Source organism: Haliotis cracherodii, unplaced genomic scaffold, assembly GCF_022045235.1.
Source record: "Haliotis cracherodii isolate W230 unplaced genomic scaffold, xgHalCrac1.p SCAF_21, whole genome shotgun sequence".
Taxonomy (NCBI): domain Eukaryota; kingdom Metazoa; phylum Mollusca; class Gastropoda; order Lepetellida; family Haliotidae; genus Haliotis; species Haliotis cracherodii.
Genome location: NW_027266277.1, coordinates 11,029,561 through 11,053,801, shown reverse-complemented (window position 1 = coordinate 11,053,801; position 24,241 = coordinate 11,029,561). Strand labels below are relative to the sequence as shown.

Here is a 24,241-nt window from a genome sequence, read left to right as displayed (position 1 = left end):
CCCACTGCCCCCGTCGCTGGGGTGTTATCAAAGTTGGTATGTGTACTTGTGTAAACTACACATAAGGAGAGACATCGTAATTAGTGTGGGCACATAGTTAACGTTGATAACGATATGAAGGACGTTACTATGATTATCTTTAACATATGTTAAATCAGCTATCATTGTAAAATGTTATGTTTGTCTTAAGTATAGTTTTATCGAAATTATATATGTGTGTGTGTGTCTGACTCATTGTCTGCGAACATAGGTGGTGGATAACTCCATAACTCAAATCAGAGCGCACAATTGTTAACCATACAGTTAACAGATAGAGAATTGTTACATAAATATGTATATTCCTGCTTGAGCCTATACTATAATCAGATATCCAGTCTCCCCAAGCGGGAAAGTTCCAAGCACATTAGCATAAAATGTAATTCCCGAAGACAGTTTGATCGAAAGGAATTATAAGAAACATGTTGTTTTAAAATAATATTTACAACGCATTTCATTTCTATTGTCCAAGGAATGTGGTTACGGGTTAATGACGCTCTCAAAAGTCGTATATGTGACTTAAGGTAGAGACATATATCTTATCGATTTGTATTTAGTGAGGGAAACATAACTGTGTACATGTATAACATTTGTCTGCATAATGTACATGCATCTTTATCAATATAATTGTCATTCCGAAATCTGACGAGCACACCTTCTGCTTCAACTCCAAATCTGATGACCGACAAAATAATTCTTTGGACATTGCAAACAACAAATAGTGGCTGATAAAACGGACAATTATTTGTCAATCGCTTTCTCGCTCTATCGCTTTTTCGAATGAGTAACCATAGTCATATGAAAGAATCGGGTGTTCTTTAACTTCTTTTGAATAGTAGGTACTGTAAATCTTGAAATTTACGTTAGAGTTAATTATAACTGCAAAAAAATGAGAGTAGACTTAATTAATTAAACTTTGCATTTATGCCTCAGAAATAACTGCTGATAAAGACGGTCTCACTGCACTCTTTGAATAGCGGAAATACCAACTTGAATATAAAACCAATCAACTATCTATTTCCACATTACGGTTAACTGAGAATAATTTGTCATTCAAACACAAGGAATCACATATGGACATCCGGTAGTATTACCATTGCTAGGGTGAGGACTTCCAGTTTCTACACCGCTAGGAGAATAAACATTAATATGACCTAAGTGTTGTTTTTAGGAAAACACTCTTGTTTTTTGGGAAGTACTCTACTCGGTGCTAATATGCGGTGTTATTTGGTGTTTGTTTTGGTATCCTAGGCCTGGGGGCGGGGGTCCAAAAAAACTCCTAAATAGGGCAGTATTCAATGAAATACCTTTTTTACGCAGCAATCCGTGGATTGTACCTCTGTACTGTTATATTATGTTTAAGTAGATAGTGAGAAAATGTCAACATTCCATCCATATGTATAATTTGAAATGTGACTGGAAACATCTCAGCTCTCTTTTATGATTAAAACCCACCTCAGCCTCCGCCCACTGAGGTCAGGTTCAACAATTCATTAATGTTGTTTTACGTGTATACTTTTTATCGTATAGAAACACATAACACATGCGACCCCTATAGTAGCCAAGAGGGGATATTGCTAAATCGCGAGAAAGCGACAGGGTGAGAAAGCGATAGAGCGATAAAGCGAAAAAGCGAGAAAGCGATGTCCCCTCTCGGCCACCATAAGCATGGGTTGCTGAAGACCTTTTCTACCCCGAACCTTCACGGGTCGGGGAAACGAGATGAGTTTTTACGAACGTGTAAAGGCAATTGATCATACCGATGAGTTAATACATGTTGCAACTGCAAAATTAATTTTCGAAGACAGCGTTCCGACTTAAGAGAATACAAACTTTTTAATAGTCTTGTCATTTTTAACAAGCAAAGACATACTTTTACTGGACTAACTGAGGCCACTAACCCGTGTCTACGGCGACCAGTGGTCTAACGCTGGGGAAGAACATTACGGTTCATGCCACGGCAAGAATCAATCGGTCGTGGGTTCGATTCCTAGATTCGAAACGATTACGATTCTTGATTCGTGGGCATCAAACGCATGACTGGGGTATTAACGAAGATGGCGCCTTCCACATGTTTCATTTTTAGTCTTTCTTGTCACGTTCAACAGCTATAACTGAAACATGGCGGTGTTGAACCCAAATCTGTAATAAACTATGTCATGTTGTTCTACACGGGATGTATGTGCGCGACAGCTAAGATATATCGGTCGGCTATAGCTATTACATGAATGAATTACATGACGTTACAAAAGTTTACACACTCCATTAAAACAAATGTATCGGCCAAATCGCTTTCAAATAAAATTAATTTGGCGCCAAGTAGAAACGACTCTTTGAGAGAAAGCATAAAATACACAGTGTAAATATATGAAAAACACAAAGCAAATACATCTTGTTGACGTTCTAAACCGAAGATTTTGATACAGGATAGACAGAAACCATTACAGTCTAGAGTATTTTGACAAGGTTTACGGAGGAAGTATCTACAAGAGATGTAAGCCTAATTCAACAGATGGAATTCTGATTATTCTGAGACCACACTATTGAAATAAACTGAACACACCAATTCTTGAAGGAGCTAAGCGGAGCTGTGCTTCCCCTGCAACGCACTCTAACACAACCTTTTCATCATCGCTTTACACCCACTTCCAACAATCACATTCCGCAGTGGAAAGTAGTCCCTGTTTGCTCAGAGTAATCAAATTTCTTTCGGGCGGTACGTAAAGAGACGAGGGCCACTTTATAAGAGAAGCACGCGGATGAGATTGGGGGGAGGGGAAATCAACACACAGGCTTTTATGGATGGTAGTTTGATCGTGAAAGTTGAGGAAAAAAATAACCTCAGATCAAGGTACCACGGTGATCATAATTACAATGTTAATGATATCCCCAAATTAGGAATGCTTTCATGTATAATAAAATAGCTATGCTATTGACGTCTTGATAGAGTTGATATGACGCTAGGGCAACTTGGTAAAATGATTAATTGTTCAGCGAATTATGCCTGATGACCTAGGCCACCCAATCTCCAATTTGATGTGATCGCCTCCGTGGTCTAGTGGAGAGAAGGTCAGGAGTTCGATCCCCAGAAGCGTCAAACCAAAAGACGTTAAAAGATTATACTTGTTGTTACCCTGCCTGGCGCTCGGCATTAAGGGGCTAAAACAAGAACTTCTCGGATCTGAGTCAATATATTGTGTGTGATAGGGGTATCCATGTTAAAATGTGGCATTTCTTAGTGGGCTAGCTCTAAAAAGACTGGCATTGGTCAGGACAGGTGCACACACACACACACACACACGCACGCACGCACGCACGCACGCACGTCACTATGTACTAGTACTGTGCAATAACCTTGAACGCGACCTACAACCCAATTTCACCTCATCTCCAATTTGGTGTCAGCATTCAATCGTTCTGCGTATTGTTCAATGCCTTGTCCAAATTGCGAACTGTTTCTTTGGATTTAGTGACACCACTATTTGACAGTGATACATAAACACATTCTCATGATAAGGTCGAAATCGTACAATGTCGTTTAAATTCATGGCACGTACTTGATCGGGTATTGGAAAACGATTAATACTTTAACAAGTTATATAATCGTCAAATACGCACACAAATATCAACCTAAATCATTTATTTTTTGTAGACGGTGATCTTGGTGTGTATTTATATGCATATATATTTTTTCGATATTGCTTGGAATTAAGGAAACTATGTTTATTTATAATTTTAAGGTTCGTCTACTTTCTCATTTGCACATGACACTTAATACAGTGATATTCTTAATGTTATAATGTAGGCGACAATGTTTTGCTATTGTAAACAAATTAATGTCAAATTCCAAACTGGTGATGCCTTTTTAGACTGATGCTTAGTCTCTAAAAATATACAACTCCATATAACTCCAAATAACTCCATTCAAATTGAAGAGGAGCCCCAGTGAGATTTGAGATTCAGAGATGAACCTGGGGAAAATCTAACTTGCTTCATATAGTGCTTTTGTGTTATAGAAAGGGCTAAGCGAAAGGGAAAATGATATGGTTCAGGGGCTTAGAGACCGACAAGTGTCAATTCTACGGATATCTAGGCTGCCACCCAAACCGATCCATACGGGATCCGAGAGCTTATTGTATGCTATGTAGTCATATGGAAGTGGACCAGAATTATACAATGTATTGCGCGCGATTATGTTCTTACATTTACTTTCAAGTCAGAAAAAATGTTTTAAAAGAAGAATTGTTAAATTTAATTATAAAATGCTTCCTTCACATATTAGATACTGGTAATACTATTCATTCTTCTATTTATGTCATGTTATATATTTATATCATGTTATATATATATTTAACGAATGGAAATCTGTAACTAAAGTTTATCGTAATTTTCTGCACTTCGCACCTGCTGAACAGTTGAACTTCTTAATGACATTGTAAAATTCCTGGCTGCTCCACTATCTATGATGTTTAGACGGAGTAAATCTATTGTGTCATATATAATCTCTGTTTACTGATATCTAATATGCACATATTGTAAAATATTTACGATGTTTTAAACGTGTAATTGGATTTGGTTTTGTTTATTGTGTTGTTTAACGCCGAACTCAGCAATATTCAAGTTATATTACGGTGGTCTGTAAATAATCGAGTCAGGACCAGACAATCCAGTAATTGAAATCATGAGCCTCGATCCACACAATTGGGATAGATGACATTCATCAACCAAGTTAGCGAGCCTGACCACCCGATCCCGTTAGTCGCCTCTTACGACAAGCACAGTCGCCTTTTACGACAAGCATGAGTTGCTGAAGACCTATTCTACCCCGGATCTTCACGGGTAGGAAGTTCATGTATTACAGATAGACTAGGCATCCCTGCAATTCCAAAGTAACACTGCATGGCTAAAATACGAAGTTTGACTTCGTATTCTTGAAGATACCACAAACGGACAGTCAAATATATGAAACAATGTGCAATAAAACGCCCAATCATAAAAATCGCTGATACACCTCTTTCCTGGTTTGCAAAATAGTTCATCTTTCTTCAGCTTGAAAGAAAAACAGGACCTGTTATTTTATTCAAAACATAACATTGACGCTTAATTGTAGGATTATTGAATCTATATATATATACTATAGATAATGGTTCCAAAGGCTGCAAGAAACTAGGTTGACATGGTGACATAGTACAGCTGTATGTCTTATCTCCTTCCCAGTCCACCACGTCTGTGATAGTGAAAAACATTCACCAAAAAAGGCAGCCATATGCATGTTGTGGCACCGCTTGATGGTTGTGCTGATTCTAGTAAGTACACACGTCCATTGCAAAAGGAAAAATGTATTATTTCTTGTGGCAGATGACATGAGACCAGATCTGGATGTATATCAAGGAAGAGACACTCCCTCCCCCGTCAGAGAGAAGGTCCACGCCCCAAACTTGAACTCTCTGGCAGGGAAGAGCCTTCTCCTCCGTCGTGCTTACGTCCAGCAGTCAGTGTGTTCCCCCAGCCGCACCTCCCTCCTCACTGGGCGCCGTCCTGACACCACCCACGTGTACGACCTTCACACCTACTGAAGGAAGGCTGCTGGCAACTTCACAACCTTACCCGAGTACTTCAAAAGACACGGCTACAATACCCTAGGCTTTGGGAAGATCTTGTGAGATAATGATCCAGTGTCATGGTCGGAGCCATGCTATGAAACCAGACCAAAGGTGAATAGCTTTGCTGATGATGGGAATTCATGGCGCGCGGTACCAACGTCTCTATTAAACGGCAATTCCCTTCAAGACACCGTCACTACAGACATGGCAATTCAGAAGTTGAAGTCCATTGCACCGAAAGCTCGATCTGGACAGGAACCCTTCTTTTTAGAAGTTGGTTATCACAAGCCACATCTTCCATTTGTCTTCCCGGAGAAGTTTCTAAGCTACTACCCAGATCAATCCATTCACGTACCTCCCAATCAGTACGCCCCTCTGGATATGCCCTCTCTCGCTTGGATCACGTACCCAGAGCTGCGGCTTTACAAAGACATTGCTGCTCTGAATGCAACAGGAGCGCCCAATACAACCCTGCCAGCCAATGTAGTAAAGAACCTGAGACGAGCATACTACAGCTGCATCTCCTACATTGATGAGGAACTGGGAAGGGTCCTAGCAGAACTGGAACACCAAGGGCTGGCAAATGACACAATAATATCCTTCTTTGGGGACCATGGATGGCAGTTAGGTGAACACGGGTTGTGGACCAAACACACCAACTTCGACATAGCTACCCATGCCCCTATGATGATACATATTCCCGGACTCACCGACAAAGGAATACCGACAGAAGAGCTTGTGGAGTTTGTGGACCTGTTCCCTACACTGGTTGAGGCAGCTGGTCTGCCGTCTCTTCACGTCTGTCCTGAAGATTCCTCCAGGGTGGACGTGTGCACAGAAGGACAGAGCTTCCTCCCTTTGATCAAGCAGCCCCAAACTGATAATTGGAAGAAGGCTGCCTTTTCCCAACCAATATCCAAGACACTCCCATGGTCGCCACAAGCTGATGGGTTACTCGATGACGACCGGTCGTTATCGCTACACCGAGTGGGTCGGATTTGATGCTTCTCATTACAAACCCAAGTGGTCAGTGTCTTCTGGTGCGGAGCTGTACGACCATTATCAGGATCCACAAGAGAACATCAACTTGGTTCATGACCCTGCCCACAAAGACCTGGTGGTCAAGCTCAGGCATCGTCTTCACGCAGGATGGAGGCATGAATTGACCACTCAACATGTACCGTCTATTATTGGGTAACTTTCGAGTAATAAATAACTGAAACTTGTTTCACAGTTTTTCTATATTAGAAGTAGAAAGACATGCATGCGTGAGTGAGTTTGGATCAATGGCGCTTTGAACAGTAGTTCAGTTATATCATGGTGTGACATTTTGATGTGGGAGACCTGAAGTGATGCAGGTCTTTGTCGTGAAACACTTGATTGATTGAGTGAGTCAGTTTGGTTTTCCGCGCTTTTAGCAATATTCCAGCAGTACCACGGCGGGGTACACCAGAAATGGGGTTCACACATTGTACCTGTGTCAGGAATCGAACTCGGGTCCGGGGCGTGACGAGCGAATGATTTAACCACTAGGCTACTCGTCTGCCCCATAACTTGAGTGAAATTCACGAGCACAGGTATAATGCTGGCAGTAATAAATGAGGTGAGGTGTTAAACGTTGTATTCAATAGTGTTACACTAACATAGGGACGTGCATGTACGTGTCTGTTGCTACTTGAATCAGTCCGGACTTATGCAGGTTTTATAGCGCTTGCCCACTGATCATGAGACACCATGCCACAGTTTAACATGGATATCCCACGTGGACAAGCACACACAAGCACACACACGCTGATTCGTGATTCGAGATTCAGATAGTTTTGTAATAACCATGCTCGAAATTACATTTTCGATGTTCGTGATGAAATAATAATAACACAAAAATAAGTGATTTCTCAAAAATGAACAGATTTAATACAATACCGTTCAACCTATGAGCGGATTGCCATGACCACCAGTCATCTCAGCTCTCCATCCAGCATGTAGGTGGTTCCTCAACCGGCTGCGAAGTCCTTGTTGGGCAGCATTGAGCGCGAGGTTGTGATTCTCCTCAGGATCAGCCAGATGGTCGTACAGCTCCACTCCATGAAGCTGGTCCCACTGAGGCATGTAGTGGGGTTTGCTGAGGAACGTCACCCATTCAGTGTAGCGATACCTGTCCGTGGTGATCGTGTAGCCCATGGCTGACGTGTTGTTATACACTCGTGGGTACTGCGAGAAGGCTGCGGTCTTCCACGAGGGCAGATTTGGGTGCTGAAGCAGAGGAACTAGACTCCTTCCTTCTGTGCAGGCGTGAGTTGATGACGAGTCTACTTGACACGTAGGCAGTGTGGGAAGACCTGCTGCTTCTACTAGAGTTGGGAACAGGTCTACAAACTCTGTCAGCTTTGTTGTGCTCATCCCATGGTCCGTCATCCCTGGGACGCGGATCATAAGAGGCGAGTGGGTGGCAATATCAAAATTGGTCTCTTTGCACCATTCCCCGTGTTCTCCCAACTGCCAGCCATGATCGCCGAAAAATGACACTATCGTGTTGTCAGCTAGACCCTGATTCTCCAGTTCATCTAGAACCCTCCCGAGTTCAAAGTCCATGAAGCTAACAGTGCTGTAGTAGGCTCTGCGTAGTTGTTTAACCACCTGGTCAGGCAAGGTCGTGTTTGGGTTGCCGGATGCATTCAGTCGGGCTATGTCAGCGTAGCTCCTAAGTTCATGATATGAATTCCAGGCAATTTCAGGCATGCCGTCAGGAGCTTGTGGGTTGGGTGGAAGATGGATGGAGTCTTCTGGGTAATAATCCAGAAATCGAGCTGGGAATTGGAACGGCAAATGGGGCTTGTGGAACCCAACTGCCAGGAAGAAATTCTCTCCATTCTTTGCCTTTTGGGTGATGTCCTTAATGACTTGCACTGCGTGGTCGGCTAGCATCGTGTCCTGCAGGGCATTGTGGCTGTCCAAAAGATTATCCGGTACTGCTTCCCAACTTGACCCGCCTCTAAGGGAATTATTTGCTCGATTGGCTTCAAAATATTTCTCAGACCACGAGATAGGATCATTTCCTCCTGAAGCCACGCCCTGGTGGAATATTTTACCAGCTCCAATGCTGTGGTAGCCGTGGTCCTTGAAGAACTGGGGAATGGTCGTGAAGTTGCCAGCAGCGTCTCTAAAGTAGGTGCGAAGGTCATACACGTGGGTGGTGTCAGGACGGCGCCCAGTCAGCAGGGACGTGCGGCTCGGGGAGCATAGAGCCTGCTGGGTATATGCCCTCTTGAAAACCATACTTTTACTGGCGAGGCCTTCTAGATTCGGGGCGTGTATTGGTGGATGGACTTGAGATGGACGATAGAAGCCATTGTACATGGGCAACTCTGGACGCAGGTCATCGGCGCACAGGAACAAGACGTTCATCCGGGCGCTGACGCTCGAGATGAAGCAGACGACATATATTCCAAGCTCCATGTTTGCGTCTTTTCTGTCGTTGGACGATTTAATTGTGTGACAGGTTTAAGGTTACAGTCAAACAAGACCATCTTATATACCTTGTCACGATATAGGATTGTCTTGTGCCGAACAAAAACGTAGGACACATGTCTGCATACGTACGAAATGATAACGTCGACAGTGTTCCTCCAACATGTTGTGGTACAAATGAACTCAGTTATAAGGTCAGTTAAGTCAGTTATTAGGTTAAGAGATTATTCAGAATATGTTTGATTCCTCAGATATTATCTTATTTGACTAACTTTGATGAGCTCAAACTAAAATATATTATTGTTTTGCAATGTTAATTGACTGATTGTTTTATATAGTTCGTTTCAAATGCTCCCAACCAAGAAGTCATTTGAGAGAGAGAGAGAGAGAGAGAGAGAGAGAGAGAAAAGAGAGAGAGAGAGTGAGAGCGAGAAGGGAAAGATAAAAGGGGCTAAAAGAGTGGAGAGCGCGAAATATAGCGAGTGGAAGGAGAGCGAGAGAGATATAAGGGAATGGAGGGTGGAGAGGGAGAGAGAGAGCGTAAGGAGAAAGAGAGAGAAATAGAGAGAGAAAGAAGAGAGGGCGAAAGAGGGGATATAGAGAGTGGAGAGAGAGAAGGGAGAGAGACAGATCCTGTTACCGAAGAGAACTAAGTCATTTGAGCGAGAGAGAGAGAGAGGGAGAGAGAGAGAGAGAGCGAGGGAGAGAAGGGAGTTAGAGAATGAGGAGAGCGAGAGAGAGCGATAGAGAGAGAAGGAGACAGAGCTAGAGTGAGAGAGGGGAGAGAGACAGAGAGAGGGGAGATAGAGAGTGGAGAGAGTGAGAGAGAGAGAGTGTGTGTGTGGAGAGAGAGAAAAGGGAGATAGATGGTGGAGAGCGAGAGAGGGCGAGAGGTGAGAGAGAGAGAGAGAGAAAGAGAGAGAAGGGAGATAGATAATTGAAATAGCGAGTGAGAGTGAGAGGAGAGAGAGCGAGGGAGAGAAAGGAGTTAGAGAATGAGGAGATCGAGACAGAGCGATAGAGAGAGAAGGAGATAGAGCGAGAGTGAGAGAGGGGGAGAGAGAAAGAGAGAGGGGAGATAGAGAGTGGAGAGAGCGAGAGAGAGAGAGAGTGTGTGTGTGGAGAGAGAGAAAAGGGAGATAGAGGGTGGAGAGCGAGAGAGGGCGAGAGGTGAGAGAGAGAGAAAGAGAAAGAAGGGAGATAGATAATTGAAATAGCGAGTGAGAGTGAGAGGAGAGAGAGAAGGGAGTTAGGGAATGGGGAGAGCGAGAGAGAGGGCGATAGAGAGAGAGGGGAGATAAAGTGGAGAGAGCGAGAAAGAGAGAAGGAGAGGGGAGATAGAGAAAGAGAACTAACACGACGATGGACCGTTGACCCTCCCAAGGCCAACATTCACCATTCAATTTGGCATTAACATTAACAACAATAGCCATGTGTATATGTGTAAGAAAGTGTGATGCAACGTTCAGTTCTCCAGACCACAGGACCAACCATGTCCTCGGGAGGAGAGAAAGTAAGTCTGAACGATGGATGGAGACAGAGCAGACAAAGGAGAGATGCACGTTCTAGAAACAACGGAGGATAGCGTATGTGCATATGTTGTTTGCACAAAGGATGATTTAGTGAGCTTGGGAAAGACTTTGTTCGATCAAAGCAAACTTCACGAATAAACCTCAAATATTAACCAGTGTATTAATGAAGTAATACAGCCATTAGAATGTTTCGCTTTTAACATATTTAATTTGGAGTCTCCGTATCTGACCTGTTTACTTGGTAGCTTTTATTCGTTAATCTGGTGTTATCTGGTTTATTGATGAATCACTGTCTTCACGAACGCACATGGTAGATGAATTAATTGCAATTACTTTAAAAGTACCTTTCTCAAATATTTGACATGCCTAATATGAGTCACGGGCCACCTGTTGGTGATGGAGGAAAGGGGAGGAGAGGGGGGGGGAGAGGGGGGGGGGGGGGGGGGGTCAGGGACATGGCAGTTGATGGAGTGGACTAGCGGGGTGCGGAGGAGGGACTGACTGGGTAGATTAAACATCCACAGAATATACAACGCTTTCCATTCACAATATCACATAAAATGTAATATATTATTCGTCGTTTTGAATACCACACAAAGGCATTCATATATAACAGTATAACCCAGTGTTCCAGCCTATACAATACCACCAAACAAACACAACGGACAGTGATACACCCCCTTATAGCGGCAGCAACAGCGTATCTTCGCAACTGGTTCTGGGTACGTATGACGGAGCGTCAGTCACTTTGAACGCGCGGGAGGTGCAAAAGAAGGGGATCGGTGACATGTTTACCGCGCAATAGGATATGCTTTTATTTCGAACGATGAAGGAAATGACAGTTTGTAAATCTTATGAGTCATATTCTCCTGGATGTACAAGCTGCTGAAACAGTCACGTCACATATATTCCAGATCGGCTTCACTGGCAAGGTAGGTACTTATTCTATCTTATGTGGCAGGCATATATTTTGAATATGGTAAATAAGTAAATACATAAATGTGTAGTGTATGGAGTCATCGCTGTGTGTTTGATGCTCTCCACTACAGTGAGAAACAGATGGTTGATTAAATACCTTTAACATTACAACACTCCATACAGATCAATAGAAAATACGTATAGATTAATAGTACATAGGTTCAATTGTATAACACCCCATACAGATCAATAGAGGTTATCACGCGAGTGTGTTTGGGGATGGTAAATATCCTGCATTAGGAATAAACATTGTATTTAGCGAGCCTTGGCGAGCTAAATACATAGTGTTTATTCCTAATACAGGATATTTACCATCCCCAAACACACAAGCGTGATAACCTCTTTATCATATAATGTCATTCTTTAATTCTGTGCTTCAAAATCGCTTTCCCTCTCTCACAAACATTACCGAAACATTACGAGTTTTCCTGGAATGCGCGCATTAATATTTATTACGTCACAGGGTAAGTTATGTGTCAGTCGGACAGTGACAGTAGCCAATATAGTTCCAACTGAAATCTGTTTCTTATACAGTGGCGAAGCAACATATTCGCAAAATAACAGTTGTTTTTAATTGCCTTTCGCGGCAATCCATCGGTCTATCCGCTAGAGTAACTGCCCTTTGTCAAAGGGAAGCTACTCTAACCCTAGTCTATGAGACGTCAGGGCCACGGTCAGACATTGTTGACAGTCGGTCTGTCCTGTCATTACGTTAAGAAGTGTAGTCAGATGTACACACAGCGACAAAACGAAACAAGTAACAATTCAAACATAGTTCGGCCCAATCCAACTTTTTTAATATGTGGAGAAGGTTTTAAGCCGCAGAGGTCTACAAGCACTGATCCCGCTTGGCTAGGCCTCGTGCCCTCGCAAAATTGTTTCAAAATGTATATCTCCAAAGTTGCCAAAACTTATAAAATGCCTTAGCTACGTCACAGTTAGACACTGATTCTCAGTATATTAGACTGTTCTTTTGATAATGATAGCAATTATCCCTGTAGTTTATCCAGATTGCCCATGGTTAATTCTGACTCGATCGCCGAATGACGAGGGCGACGCCATGTTTGTTTACAAACAGTGAAAGTAGTCCTACTTGACCTTTGATATTTGCATCTCTATCCGCATATGACCCCAACGGATATCGTTTTTATCCGTTGGCTTTATCCTGCCGAGAAACCTACCCATTATATGATAAATAGAAAATACGTTCACTTGTACAAAAACATGTATAGATCAATAGTGAATAGGTTCACTTGTACAAAAACATGTATAGATTGATAGCAAATAGGTTCAATTGTACAACACCTTATATAGACCAAAAGTCAACTGGTTTAATTGTACATTACCCTATACAGATCAATAGTGAATAATTATGTTCAATAGTACAACACATTATATTGATCAATAGCAAATATATTCTGTGTAGATCAATAGCAAATAGGTTCCAGTGTACAACACCCTTTGTAGATTAATAGTAAACAGGTTCAATTGTACAACACCCCAAACAGATCAATAGTAGATAGGTTCTGTTGTTCGACACTCGATCCATATTTTAATACATATTGAGTGAGTGAGTGAGTGAGTGAGTATGGTTTTATGCCGCTTTTAGCAATATTCCAGCCATATCACGGCGGGGGACACCAGAAATTGGCTTCACTTATTGTACCCATGTCGGGAATCGAACCCGGGTCTTCGGCGTGACGAGCAAAGGCTTTAACCACTAGCCTACCCGACCGCCGCTTAATACATATTGAACAATGCCAGGTTGAATTAAGTGTTTTGCTCCAAAAGTAACGACTGGTCAATCATGGATGACATACAGCCTCGATGACTATTATAAGAACGTACAAACTAGTGGAGAGGAGGTAAGCACAATATATGCCGTCTTATACCAGTTTAATTCGATGCGAGAGAAGTTCGAATCCAAACATTCCAAATCCAGGCATAGAAAGGACATAACTCGTAACTGGTGGCGCTACGATCTAGCCCGGGAATTCCAGCAAAGTTCGGCAAGGGTGGAAACTGGACTTTTAAAGTCAGTTAACTCTCTTGCCTCGGGGAGATGGTGAGAGCGGACAACGTCATCAACCATTCATGCAGCGGCATAGAAATGAAGCGCACGTAAATCGGGGAAGCGCGATGTTTTGTTTGTTTGTTGTTTAACGCCGCACTCAGCATTAGTCCAGCTTTATGATGGCGGTAGACAAATAATCGAGTCTGGACCAGACAATCCAATGATTGACATCATGAGCATCGATCCACGCAATTGGAATCGATGACATGCATCAACCAAGTCAGAGAGCCTTACCACCCGATCCCGTTAGTCGCTTCTTACGACAAGCGCAGTTGCCTTTTATGACAAGCATGTATGGTGGCCGATGGGGGGAATCGCCGAATGCGCGTGGCGGATCATGGCAATACGCTCTAAATATCATGGCTGATTGTATTGCAAAATACAATCTTGTAATTGCGGGTGTTCTCGGTAGTATATGATGCTACAGTGTGTCATACTGTTGTCCGTAAATATTCTTTTTTACATTTGATGTATGATCAATTTGAATTGTGTCTCTTGTCTTATGCAAAGTATATGTACTTGCATATAGTAATTTGATAAACACCGCTGTGAGTGAGTGAGAATGGTTTTACGTCGCTTTTTAACAATAATCCAGCAATACCACGGCGGGGAACACCAGAAATGGGTTTCACACATTGTACCCATGTGGGGATTCGAACTTGGTCTTCGGCTTGACGAGCGAACGCTTTAACCACTGAGCTATCCCACTGCCCCCGTCGCTGGGGTGTTATCAAAGTTGGTATGTGTACTTGTGTAAACTACACATAAGGAGAGACATCGTAATTAGTGTGGGCACATGAAGGACGTTACTATGATTATCTTTAACATATGTTAAATCAGCTATCATTGTAAAATGTTATGTTTATCTTAAGTATAGTTTTATCGAAATTATATATGTGTGTGTGTGTCTGACTCATTGTCTGCGAACATAGGTGGTGGATAACTCCATAACTCAAATCAGAGCGCACAATTGTTAACCATACAGTTAATAGATAGAGAATTGTTACATAAATAAGTATATTCCTGCTTGAGCCTATACTATAATCAGATATCCAGTCTCCCCAAGCGGGAAAGTTCCAAGCACTTTAGCATAAAATGTAATTCCCGAAGACAGTTTGATCGAAAGGAATTATAAGAAACATGTTGTTTTAAAATAATATTTACAACGCATTTCATTTCTATTGTCCAAGGAATGTGGTTACGGGTTAATGACGCTCTCAAAAGTCGTATATGTGACTTAAGGTAGAGACATATATCTTATCGATTTGTATTTAGTGAGGGAAACATAACTGTGTACATGTATAACATTTGTCTGCATAATGTACATGCATCTTTATCAATATAATTGTCATTCCGAAATCTGACGAGCACACCTTCTGCTTCAACTCCAAATCTGATGACCGACAAAATAATTCTTTGGACATTGCAAACAACAAATAGTGGCTGATAAAACGGACAATTATTTGTCAATCGCTTTCTCGCTCTATCGCTTTTTCGAATGAGTAACCATAGTCATATGAAAGAATCGGGTGTTCTTTAACTTCTTTTGAATAGTAGGTACTGTAAATCTTGAAATTTACGTTAGAGTTAATTATAACTGCAAAAAAATGAGAGTAGACTTAATTAATTAAACTTTGCATTTATGCCTCAGAAATAACTGCTGATAAAGACGGTCTCACTGCACTCTTTGAATAGCGGAAATACCAACTTGAATATAAAACCAATCAACTATCTATTTCCACATTACGGTTAACTGAGAATAATTTGTCATTCAAACACAAGGAATCACATATGGACATCCGGTAGTATTACCATTGCTAGGGTGAGGACTTCCAGTTTCTACACCGCTAGGAGAATAAACATTAATATGACCTAAGTGTTGTTTTTAGGAAAACACTCTTGTTTTTGAGGAAGTACTCTACTCGGTGCTAATATGCGGTGTTATTTGGTGTTTGTTTTGATATCCTAGGCCTGGGGGCGGGGGTCCAAAAAACTCCTAAATAGGGCAGTATTCAATGAAATACGTTTTTTACGCAGCAATCCGTGGATTGTACCTCTGTACTGTTATATTATGTTTAAGTAGATAGTGAGAAAATGTCAACATTCCATCCATATGTATAATTTGAAATGTGACTGGAAACATCTCAGCTTTTTTTTATGATTAAAACCCACCTCAGCCTCCGCCCACTGAGGTCAGGTTCAACAATTCATTAATGTTGTTTTACGTGTTTACTTTTTATCGTATAGAAACACATAACACATGCGACCCCTATAGTAGCCAAGAAGGGATATTGCTAAATCGCGAGAAAGCGACAGGGTGAGAAAGCGATAGAGCGATAAAGCGAAAAAGCGAAAAAGCGAGAAAGCGATGTCCCCTCTCGGCCACCATAAGCATGGGTTGCTGAAGACCTTTTCTACCCCGAACCTTCACGGGTCGGGGAAACGAGATGAGTTTTTACGAACGTGTAAAGGCAATTGATCATACCGATGAGTTAATACATGTTGCAACTGCAAAATTAATTTTCGAAGACAGCGTTCCGACTTAAGAGAATACAAACTTTTTAGTCTTGTCATTTTTAACAAGCAAAGACATTCTTTTACTGGACTAAATGGGGCCACTAACCCGTGTCTACGGCGACCAGTGGTCTAACGCTGGGGAAGAACATTACGGTTCATGCCACGGAAAGAATCAATCGGTCGTGGGTTCGAATCCTAGATTCGAAACGATTACGATTCTTGATTCGTGGGCATTAAACGCATGACAGGGGGTTTAACGAAGATGGCGCCTTCCACATGTTTCATTTTTAGTCTTTCTTGTCACGTTCAACAGCTATAACTGAAACATGGCGGTGTTGAACCCAAATCTGTAATAAACTATGTCATGTTGTTCTACACGGGATGTATGTACGCGACAGCTAAGATATATCGGTCGGCTATAGCTATTACATGAATGAATTACATGACGTTTCAAAAGTTTACACACTCCATTAAAACAAATGTATCGGCCAAATCGCTTTCAAATAAAATTAATTTGGCGCCAAGTAGAAACAACTCTTTGAGAGAAAGCATAAAATACACAGTGTAAATATATGAAAAACACAAAGCAAATACATCTTGTTGACGTTCTAAACCGAAGATTTTGATACAGGATAGACAGAAACCATTACAGTCTAGAGTATTTTGACAAGGTTTACGGAGGAAGTATCTACAAGAGATGTAAGCCTAATTCAACAGATGGAATTCTGATTATTCTGAGACCACACTATTGAAATAAACTGAACACACCAATTCTTGAAGGAGCTAAGCGGAGCTGTGCTTCCCCGTGCAACGCGCTCTAACACAACCTTTTCATCATTGCTTTACACCCACTTCCAACAATCACATTCCGCAGTGGAAAGTAGTCCTGTTTCCTCAGAGCAATCAAATTTCTTTCGGGCGGCATGTAAAGAGACGAGGGCCACTTTATGAGAGAAGCACGCGGATGAGATTGGGGGGAGGGGAAATCAACACACAGGCTTTTATGGATGGTATTTTGATCGTGAAAGTTGAGGAAAAAAATAACCTCAGATCAAGGTACCACGGTGATCATAATTACAATGTTAATGATATCCCCAAATTAGGAATGCTTTCATGTATGATAAAATAGCTATGCTATTGACGTCTTGATAGAGTTGATATGACGCTAGGGCAGCTTGGTAAAATGATTAATTGTTCAGCGAATTATGCCTGATGACCCAGGCCACCCAATCTCCAATTTGATGTGATCGCCTCCGTGGTCTAGTGGAGAGAAGGTCAGGAGTTCAATCCCCAGAAGCGTCAAACCAAAAGACGTTAAAAGATTATACTTGTTGTTACCCTGCCTGGCGCTCGGCATTAAGGGGCTAAAACAAGAACTTCTCGGATCGGAGTCAATATACTGTGTGTGATAGGGGTATCCATGTTAAAATGTGGCATTTCTTAGTGGGCTAGCTCTAAAAAGACTGGCATTGGTCAGGACAGGTGCACACACACACACACACACACACACACACACACACACGCACGCACGCACGCACGCACGCACGTCACTATGTACTAGTACTGTGCAATAACCTTGAACGCGACCTGAAACCCAATTTCACCTCACCTCCAATTTGGTGTCAGCATTCAATCGTTCTGCGTATTGTTCAATGCCTTGTCCAAATTGCGAACTGTTTCTTTGGATTTAGTGGCACCACTATTTGACAGTGATACATAAACACATTCTCATGATAAGGTCGAAATCGTACAATGTCGTTTAAATTCATGGCACGTACTTGATCGGGTATTGGAAAACGATTAATACTTTAACAAGTTATATAATCGTCAAATACGCAAACAAATATCAACCTAAATCATTTATTTTTTGTAGACGGTGATCTTGGTGTGTATTTATATGCATATATTTTTTTTCGATATTGCTTGGAATTAAGGAAACTATGTTTATTTATAATTTTAAGGTTCGTCTACTTTCTCATTTGCACATGACACTTAATACAGTGATATTCTTAATGTTATAATGTAGGCGACAATGTTTTGCTATTGTAAACAAATTAATGTCAAATTCCAAACTGGTGATGCCTTTTTAGACTGATGCTTAGTCTCTAAAAATATACAACTCCATATAACTCCAAATAACTCCATTCAAATTGAAGAGGAGCCCCAGTGAGATTTGAGATTCAGAGATGAACCTGGGAAAATCTAACTTGCTTCATATAGGGCGTTTGTATTATAGAAAGGGCTAAGCGAAAGGGAAAATGATATGGTTCAGGGGCTTAGAGACCGACAAGTGTCAATTCTACGGATATCTAGGCTGCCACCCAAACCGATCCATACGGGATCCGAGAGCTTATTGTATGCTATGTAGTCATATGGAAGTGGACCAGAATTATACAATGTATTGTGCGCGATTATGTTCTTACATTTACTTTTAAGTCAGGAAAAATGTTTTAAAAGAAGAATTGTTAAATTTAATTATAAAATGCTTCCTTCACATATTAGATACTGGTAATACTATTCATTCTCCTATTTATGTCATGTTAAATATATATATATATATATATATATATATATATATATATATATATATATATATACATACACACACACACACACATACATGTATATATATATATATATATATATATATATATATATATATATATATATATATATATATATATATATAACGAATGGAAATCTGTTACTAAAGTTTATCGTAATTTTCTGCACCTCGCACCTGCTGAACAGTTGAACTTCTTAATGACATTGTAAAATTCCTGGCTGCTCCTCTATCTATGATGTTTAGACGGAGTAAATCTATTGTGTCATATATAATCTCTGTTTACTGATATCTAATATGCACATATTGTAAAATATTTACGATGTTTTAAACGTGTAATTGGATTTGGTTTTGTTTATTTGTTGTTTAACGCCGCACTCAGCAATATGCAAGTTATATGACGGTGGTCTGTAAATAATCGAGTCAGGACCAGACAATCCAGTGATTGAAATCATGAGCATCGATCCACACAATTGGGATAGATGACATGCATCAACCAAGTTAGCGAGCCTGACCACCCGATCCCGTTAGTCGCCTCTTACGACAAGCATGAGTTGCTGAAGACCTATTCTACCCCGGATCTTCACGGGTAGGATGTTCATGTATCTAACATTACAGATAGACTAGGCATCCCTGCAATTCCAAAGTAGCACTGCATGGCTAAAGTACGAAGTTTGACTTCGTATTCTTGTAGATACCACAAACGGACAGTCAAATATATGAAACAATGTGCAATAAAACGCCCAATCATAAAAATCGCTGATACACCTCTTTCCTGGTTTGCAAAATAGTTCATCTTTCTTCAGCTTCAAAGAAAAACAGGACCTGATATTTTATTCAAAACATTACATTGACGCTTAATTGTAGGATTATTGAATCTATATATACTATAGATAATGGTTCCAAAGGCTGCAAGAAACTAGGTTGACATGGTGACATAGTACAGCTGTATGTCTTATCTCCTTCCCAGTCCACCACGTCTGTGATAGTGAAAAACATTCACCAAAAAAGGCAGCCATATGCATGTTGTGGCACCGCTTGACGGTTGTGCTGATTCTAGTAAGTACACACGTCCATTGCAAAAGGAAAAATGTATTATTTCTTGTGGCAGATGACATGAGACCAGATCTGGATGTATATCAAGGAAGAGACTCTCCCTCCCCCGTCAGAGAGAAGGTCCACGCCCCAAACTTGAACTCTCTGGCAGGGAAGAGCCTTCTCCTCCGTCGTGCTTACGTCCAGCAGTCAGTGTGTTCCCCCAGCCGCACCTCCCTCCTCACTGGGCGCCGTCCTGACACCACCCACGTGTACGACCTTCACACCTACTGAAGGAAGGCTGCTGGCAACTTCACAACCTTACCCGAGTACTTCAAAAGACATGGCTACAATACCCTAGGCTTTGGGAAGATCTTCCATCACGGAGACGCATCGGGAGATAATGATCCAGTGTCATGGTCGGAGCCATGCTATGAAACCAGACCAAAGGTGAATAGCTTTGCTGATGATGGGAATTCATGGCGCGCGGTACCAACGTCTCTCTTAAACAGCAATTCCCTTCAAGACACCGTCACTACAGACATGGCAATTCAGAAGTTGAAGTCCATTGCACCGAAAGCTCGATCTGGACAGGAACCCTTCTTTTTAGCAGTTGGTTATCATAAGCCACATCTTCCATTTGTCTTCCCGGAGAAGTTTCTAAGCTACTACCCAGATCAATCCATTCACGTACCTCCCAATCAGTACGCCCCTCTGGACATGCCCTCTCTCGCTTGGATCACGTACCCAGAGCTGAGGCATTACAAAGACATTGCTGCTCTGAATGCAACAGGGGCGATCAATACAACCCTGCCAGCCAATGTAGTAAAGAACCTGAGACGAGCCTACTACAGCTGCATCTCCTACATTGATGAGGAACTGGGAAGGGTCCTAGCAGAACTGGAACACCAAGGGCTGGCAAATGACACAATCATATCCTTCTTTGGGGACCATGGATGGCAGTTAGGTGAACACGGGTTGTGGACCAAACACACCAACTTCGACATAGCTACCCATGCCCCTATGATGATACATATTCCCGGACTCACCGACCAAGGAATACCGACAGAAGAGCTTGTGGAGTTTGTGGACCTGTTCCCTACACTGGTTGAGGCAGCTGGTCTGCCATCTCTTCACGTCTGTCCTGAAGATTCCTCCAAGGTGGACGTGTGCACAGAAGGACAGAGCTTCCTCCCTTTGATCAAGCAGCCCAAAACTGATAATTGGAAGAAGGCTGCCTTTTCCCAATATCCAAGACACTCCCATGGTCGCCACAAGCTGATGGGTTACTCGATGACGACCGGTCGTTATCGCTATACCGAGTGGGTCGGATTTGATGCTACTCATTACAAACCCAAGTGGTCAGTGTCTTCTGGTGCGGAGCTGTACGACCATTATCAGGATCCACAAGAGAACATCAACTTGGTTCATGACCCTGCCCACAAAGACCTGGTGGTCAAGCTCAGCCATCGTCTTCACGCAGGATGGAGGCATGAATTGACCACTCAACATGTACCGTCTATTATTGGGTAACTTTCGAGTAATAAAATTTAATAACTGAAACTGGTTTCACAGTTTTTCTTTATTAGTAGTAGAAGGACATGCGTGAGTGATTGATTGATGCCATTGAAAGAAGTAATTGAGTGAGTTTGGATTGATGGCGCTTTGAACAGTAGTTCAGTTATATCATGGTGTGACATTTTGATGTGAGAGACCCAAAATGATGCAAGTCTTTGTCGTGTAACACTTGACTGATTGAGTGAGTGAGTCAGTTGGGTTTTCCGCGCTTTTAGCAATATTCCAGCAGTACCACGGCGGGGTACACCAGAAATGGGGTTCACACATTGTACCCGTGTCAGTAATCGAACCCGGGCCCCGGCCCCGGACGTGACGAGCGAATGCTTTAACCACTAGGCTACCCGTCTGCCCCATAACTTGAGTGAAATCCACGAGCACAGGTATGGTGCTGGCAGTAATAAATGAGGTGAGGTGTTAAACGTCGTGTTCAATAGTGTTACACTAACATAGGGACGTGCATGTACGTGCCTGTTGCTACTTGAACCAGTCCGGACTTATGCAGGTTTTATAGCGTTTGCCCACTGAGACACCATGCCACAGTTTAACATGGATCTCCCATTCAGACACATTATAACTTTTTTTTGTTGATTCGAGATTCGAGATTCAGATAGTATTTGTAATAACCATGCTCGAAATTACATTTTCGATGTCATTGATGAACTAATAATAACACAAAAATAAGTGATTTCTCAAATGAACAGATTTAATACAATACCGTTCAACCTATGATGGGTCTGCCATAACCACCCGTCATCTCGGCTCTCCATCCAGCACGTAGTTGCCCCCTCAACCGGCTGCGAAGTCCTTGTTGGGCAGCATGGAGCGCGAGGTTGTGATTCTCCTCAGGATCAGCCAGATGGTCGTACAGCTCCACTCCATGAAGCTGGTCCCACTGAGGCATGTAGTCGGGTTTGCTGAGGAACGTCACCCATTCAGTGTAGCGATACCTGGCTGTGGTGATCGTGTAGCCCATGGCTGACGTGTTGTTATACACTCGTGGGTACTGCGAGAAGGCTGCGGTCTTCCACGAGGGCAGATTTGGGTGCTGCAGCAGAGGAACTAGACTCCTTCCTTCTGTGCAGTCTTGAGTTGAGGACGAGTCTACTTGACACGTAGGCAGTGTGGGAAGACCTGCTGCTTCTACTAGAGTTGGGAACAGGTCTACAAACTCTGTCAGCTTTGTTGTGCTCATCCCATGGTCCGTCATCCCTGGGACGCGGATCATAAGAGGCGAGTGGGTGGCGATGTCAAAATTGGTCTGTTTGCACCATTCCCCGTGTTCTCCCAACTGCCAGCCATGATCGCCGAAAAATGACACTATCGTGTTGTCAGCTAGACCCTGATTCTCCAGTTCATCTAGAACCCTCCCGAGTTCAAAGTCCATGAAGCTAACAGCGCTGTAGTAGGCTCTGCGTAGTTGTTTAACCACCTGGTCAGGCAAGGTCGTGTTTGGGTTGCCGGATGCATTCAGTCGGGCTATGTCAGCGTAGCCCCTAAGTTCATTATATGATCTCCAGGCAATATGAGGCATGCCGTCAGGAGCTTGTGGGTTGGGTGGAAGATGGATGGAGTCTTCTGGGTAATAATCCAGAAATCGAGCTGGGAATTGGAACGGCAAATGGGGCTTGTGGAACCCAACTGCCAGGAAGAAATTCTCTCCATTCTCTGCCTTTTGAGTGATGTCCTTAATGACTTGCACTGCGTGATCGGCTAGCATCGTGTCCTGCAGGGCATTGTGGCTGTCCAAAAGATTATCCGGTACTGCTTCCCAACTTGACCCGTAATTACTGGGTTGATAGTCATCAAAATATGTCTCAGACCACGAGGCAGGATCATTTCCTCCTGAAGCCTTGCCCTGGTGGAATATTTTACCAGCTCCAATGCTGTGGTAGCCGTGGTTCTTGAAGAACTGGGGAATGGTCGTGAAGTTACCGGCAGCGTCTCTAAAGTAAGTGTTAGAGTCATACACGTGGGTGGTGTCAGGACGGCGCCCAGTCAGCAGGGAGGTGCGGCTCGGGGAGCATAGAGCCTGCTGGGTATATGCCCTCTTGAAAACCATGCTTTTACTGGCGAGGCCTTCTAGATTCGGGGCATGAATTGGTGGATGGACTTGAGATGGACGGTAGCGGCCATTGTACATGGGCAGCTCTGGACGCAGGTCATCGGCGCACAGGAACAAGACGTTCATCCGGGCGCTGACGCACGAGATGAAGCAGACGACATATATTCCAAGCTCCATGTTTTCGTCTTTTCTGTCGTTGGACGATTTAATTGTGTGACAGGTTTAAGGTTACAGTCAAACAAGACCATCTTATATACCTTGTCACGATATAGGATTGTCTTGTGCCGAACAAAAACGTAGGACACATGTCTGCTTACGTACGAAATGATAACGTCGACAGTGTTCCTCCAACATGTTGGTGGTACAAATGAACTCAGTTATAAGGTCAGTTAAGTCAGTTATTAGGTTAGGAGATTATTCAGAATATGTTTGATTCCTCAGATATTATCTTATTTGACTAACTTTGATGAGCTCAAACTTAAATATATTATTGTTTTGCAATGTTAATTGACTGATTGTTTTATATAGTTCGTTTCAAATGCTCCCAACCAAGAAGTCATTTGAGAGAGAGAGAGAGAGAGAGAGAGAGAGTGAGAACGAGAAGGGAGATATAAAAGGGGCTGAAGAGTGGAGAGCGCGAAAAAGAGCGAGTGGAAGGAGAGCGAGAGAGATATAAGGTAATGGAGGGTGGAGAGGGAGAGAGAGAGAGAGAGAGAGAGAGAGAGAGCGTGAGGAGAAAGAGAGAGAAATAGAGAGAGAAAGAGAGGGCGAAAGAGGGGAAAGAAGGGGATATAG

At 42.5% G+C, this 24,241-nt stretch overlaps 4 pseudogenes; 2 read left to right on the top strand and 2 right to left on the bottom strand.

Annotated features, from left to right (window-relative positions):
* The first annotated feature begins 5,306 nt into the window (after positions 1-5,306).
* Positions 5,307-6,837, top strand: LOC139470974 (iduronate 2-sulfatase-like; annotated as a pseudogene).
* A 686-nt stretch (positions 6,838-7,523) lies between these two features.
* Positions 7,524-9,126, bottom strand: LOC139470932 (iduronate 2-sulfatase pseudogene; annotated as a pseudogene).
* Positions 9,127-19,794: 10,668 nt separating this feature from the next.
* On the top strand, positions 19,795-21,341 carry LOC139470901 (iduronate 2-sulfatase pseudogene; annotated as a pseudogene).
* A 761-nt stretch (positions 21,342-22,102) lies between these two features.
* LOC139471074 (iduronate 2-sulfatase pseudogene) lies at positions 22,103-23,654 on the bottom strand (annotated as a pseudogene).
* Positions 23,655-24,241: the final 587 nt, after the last annotated feature.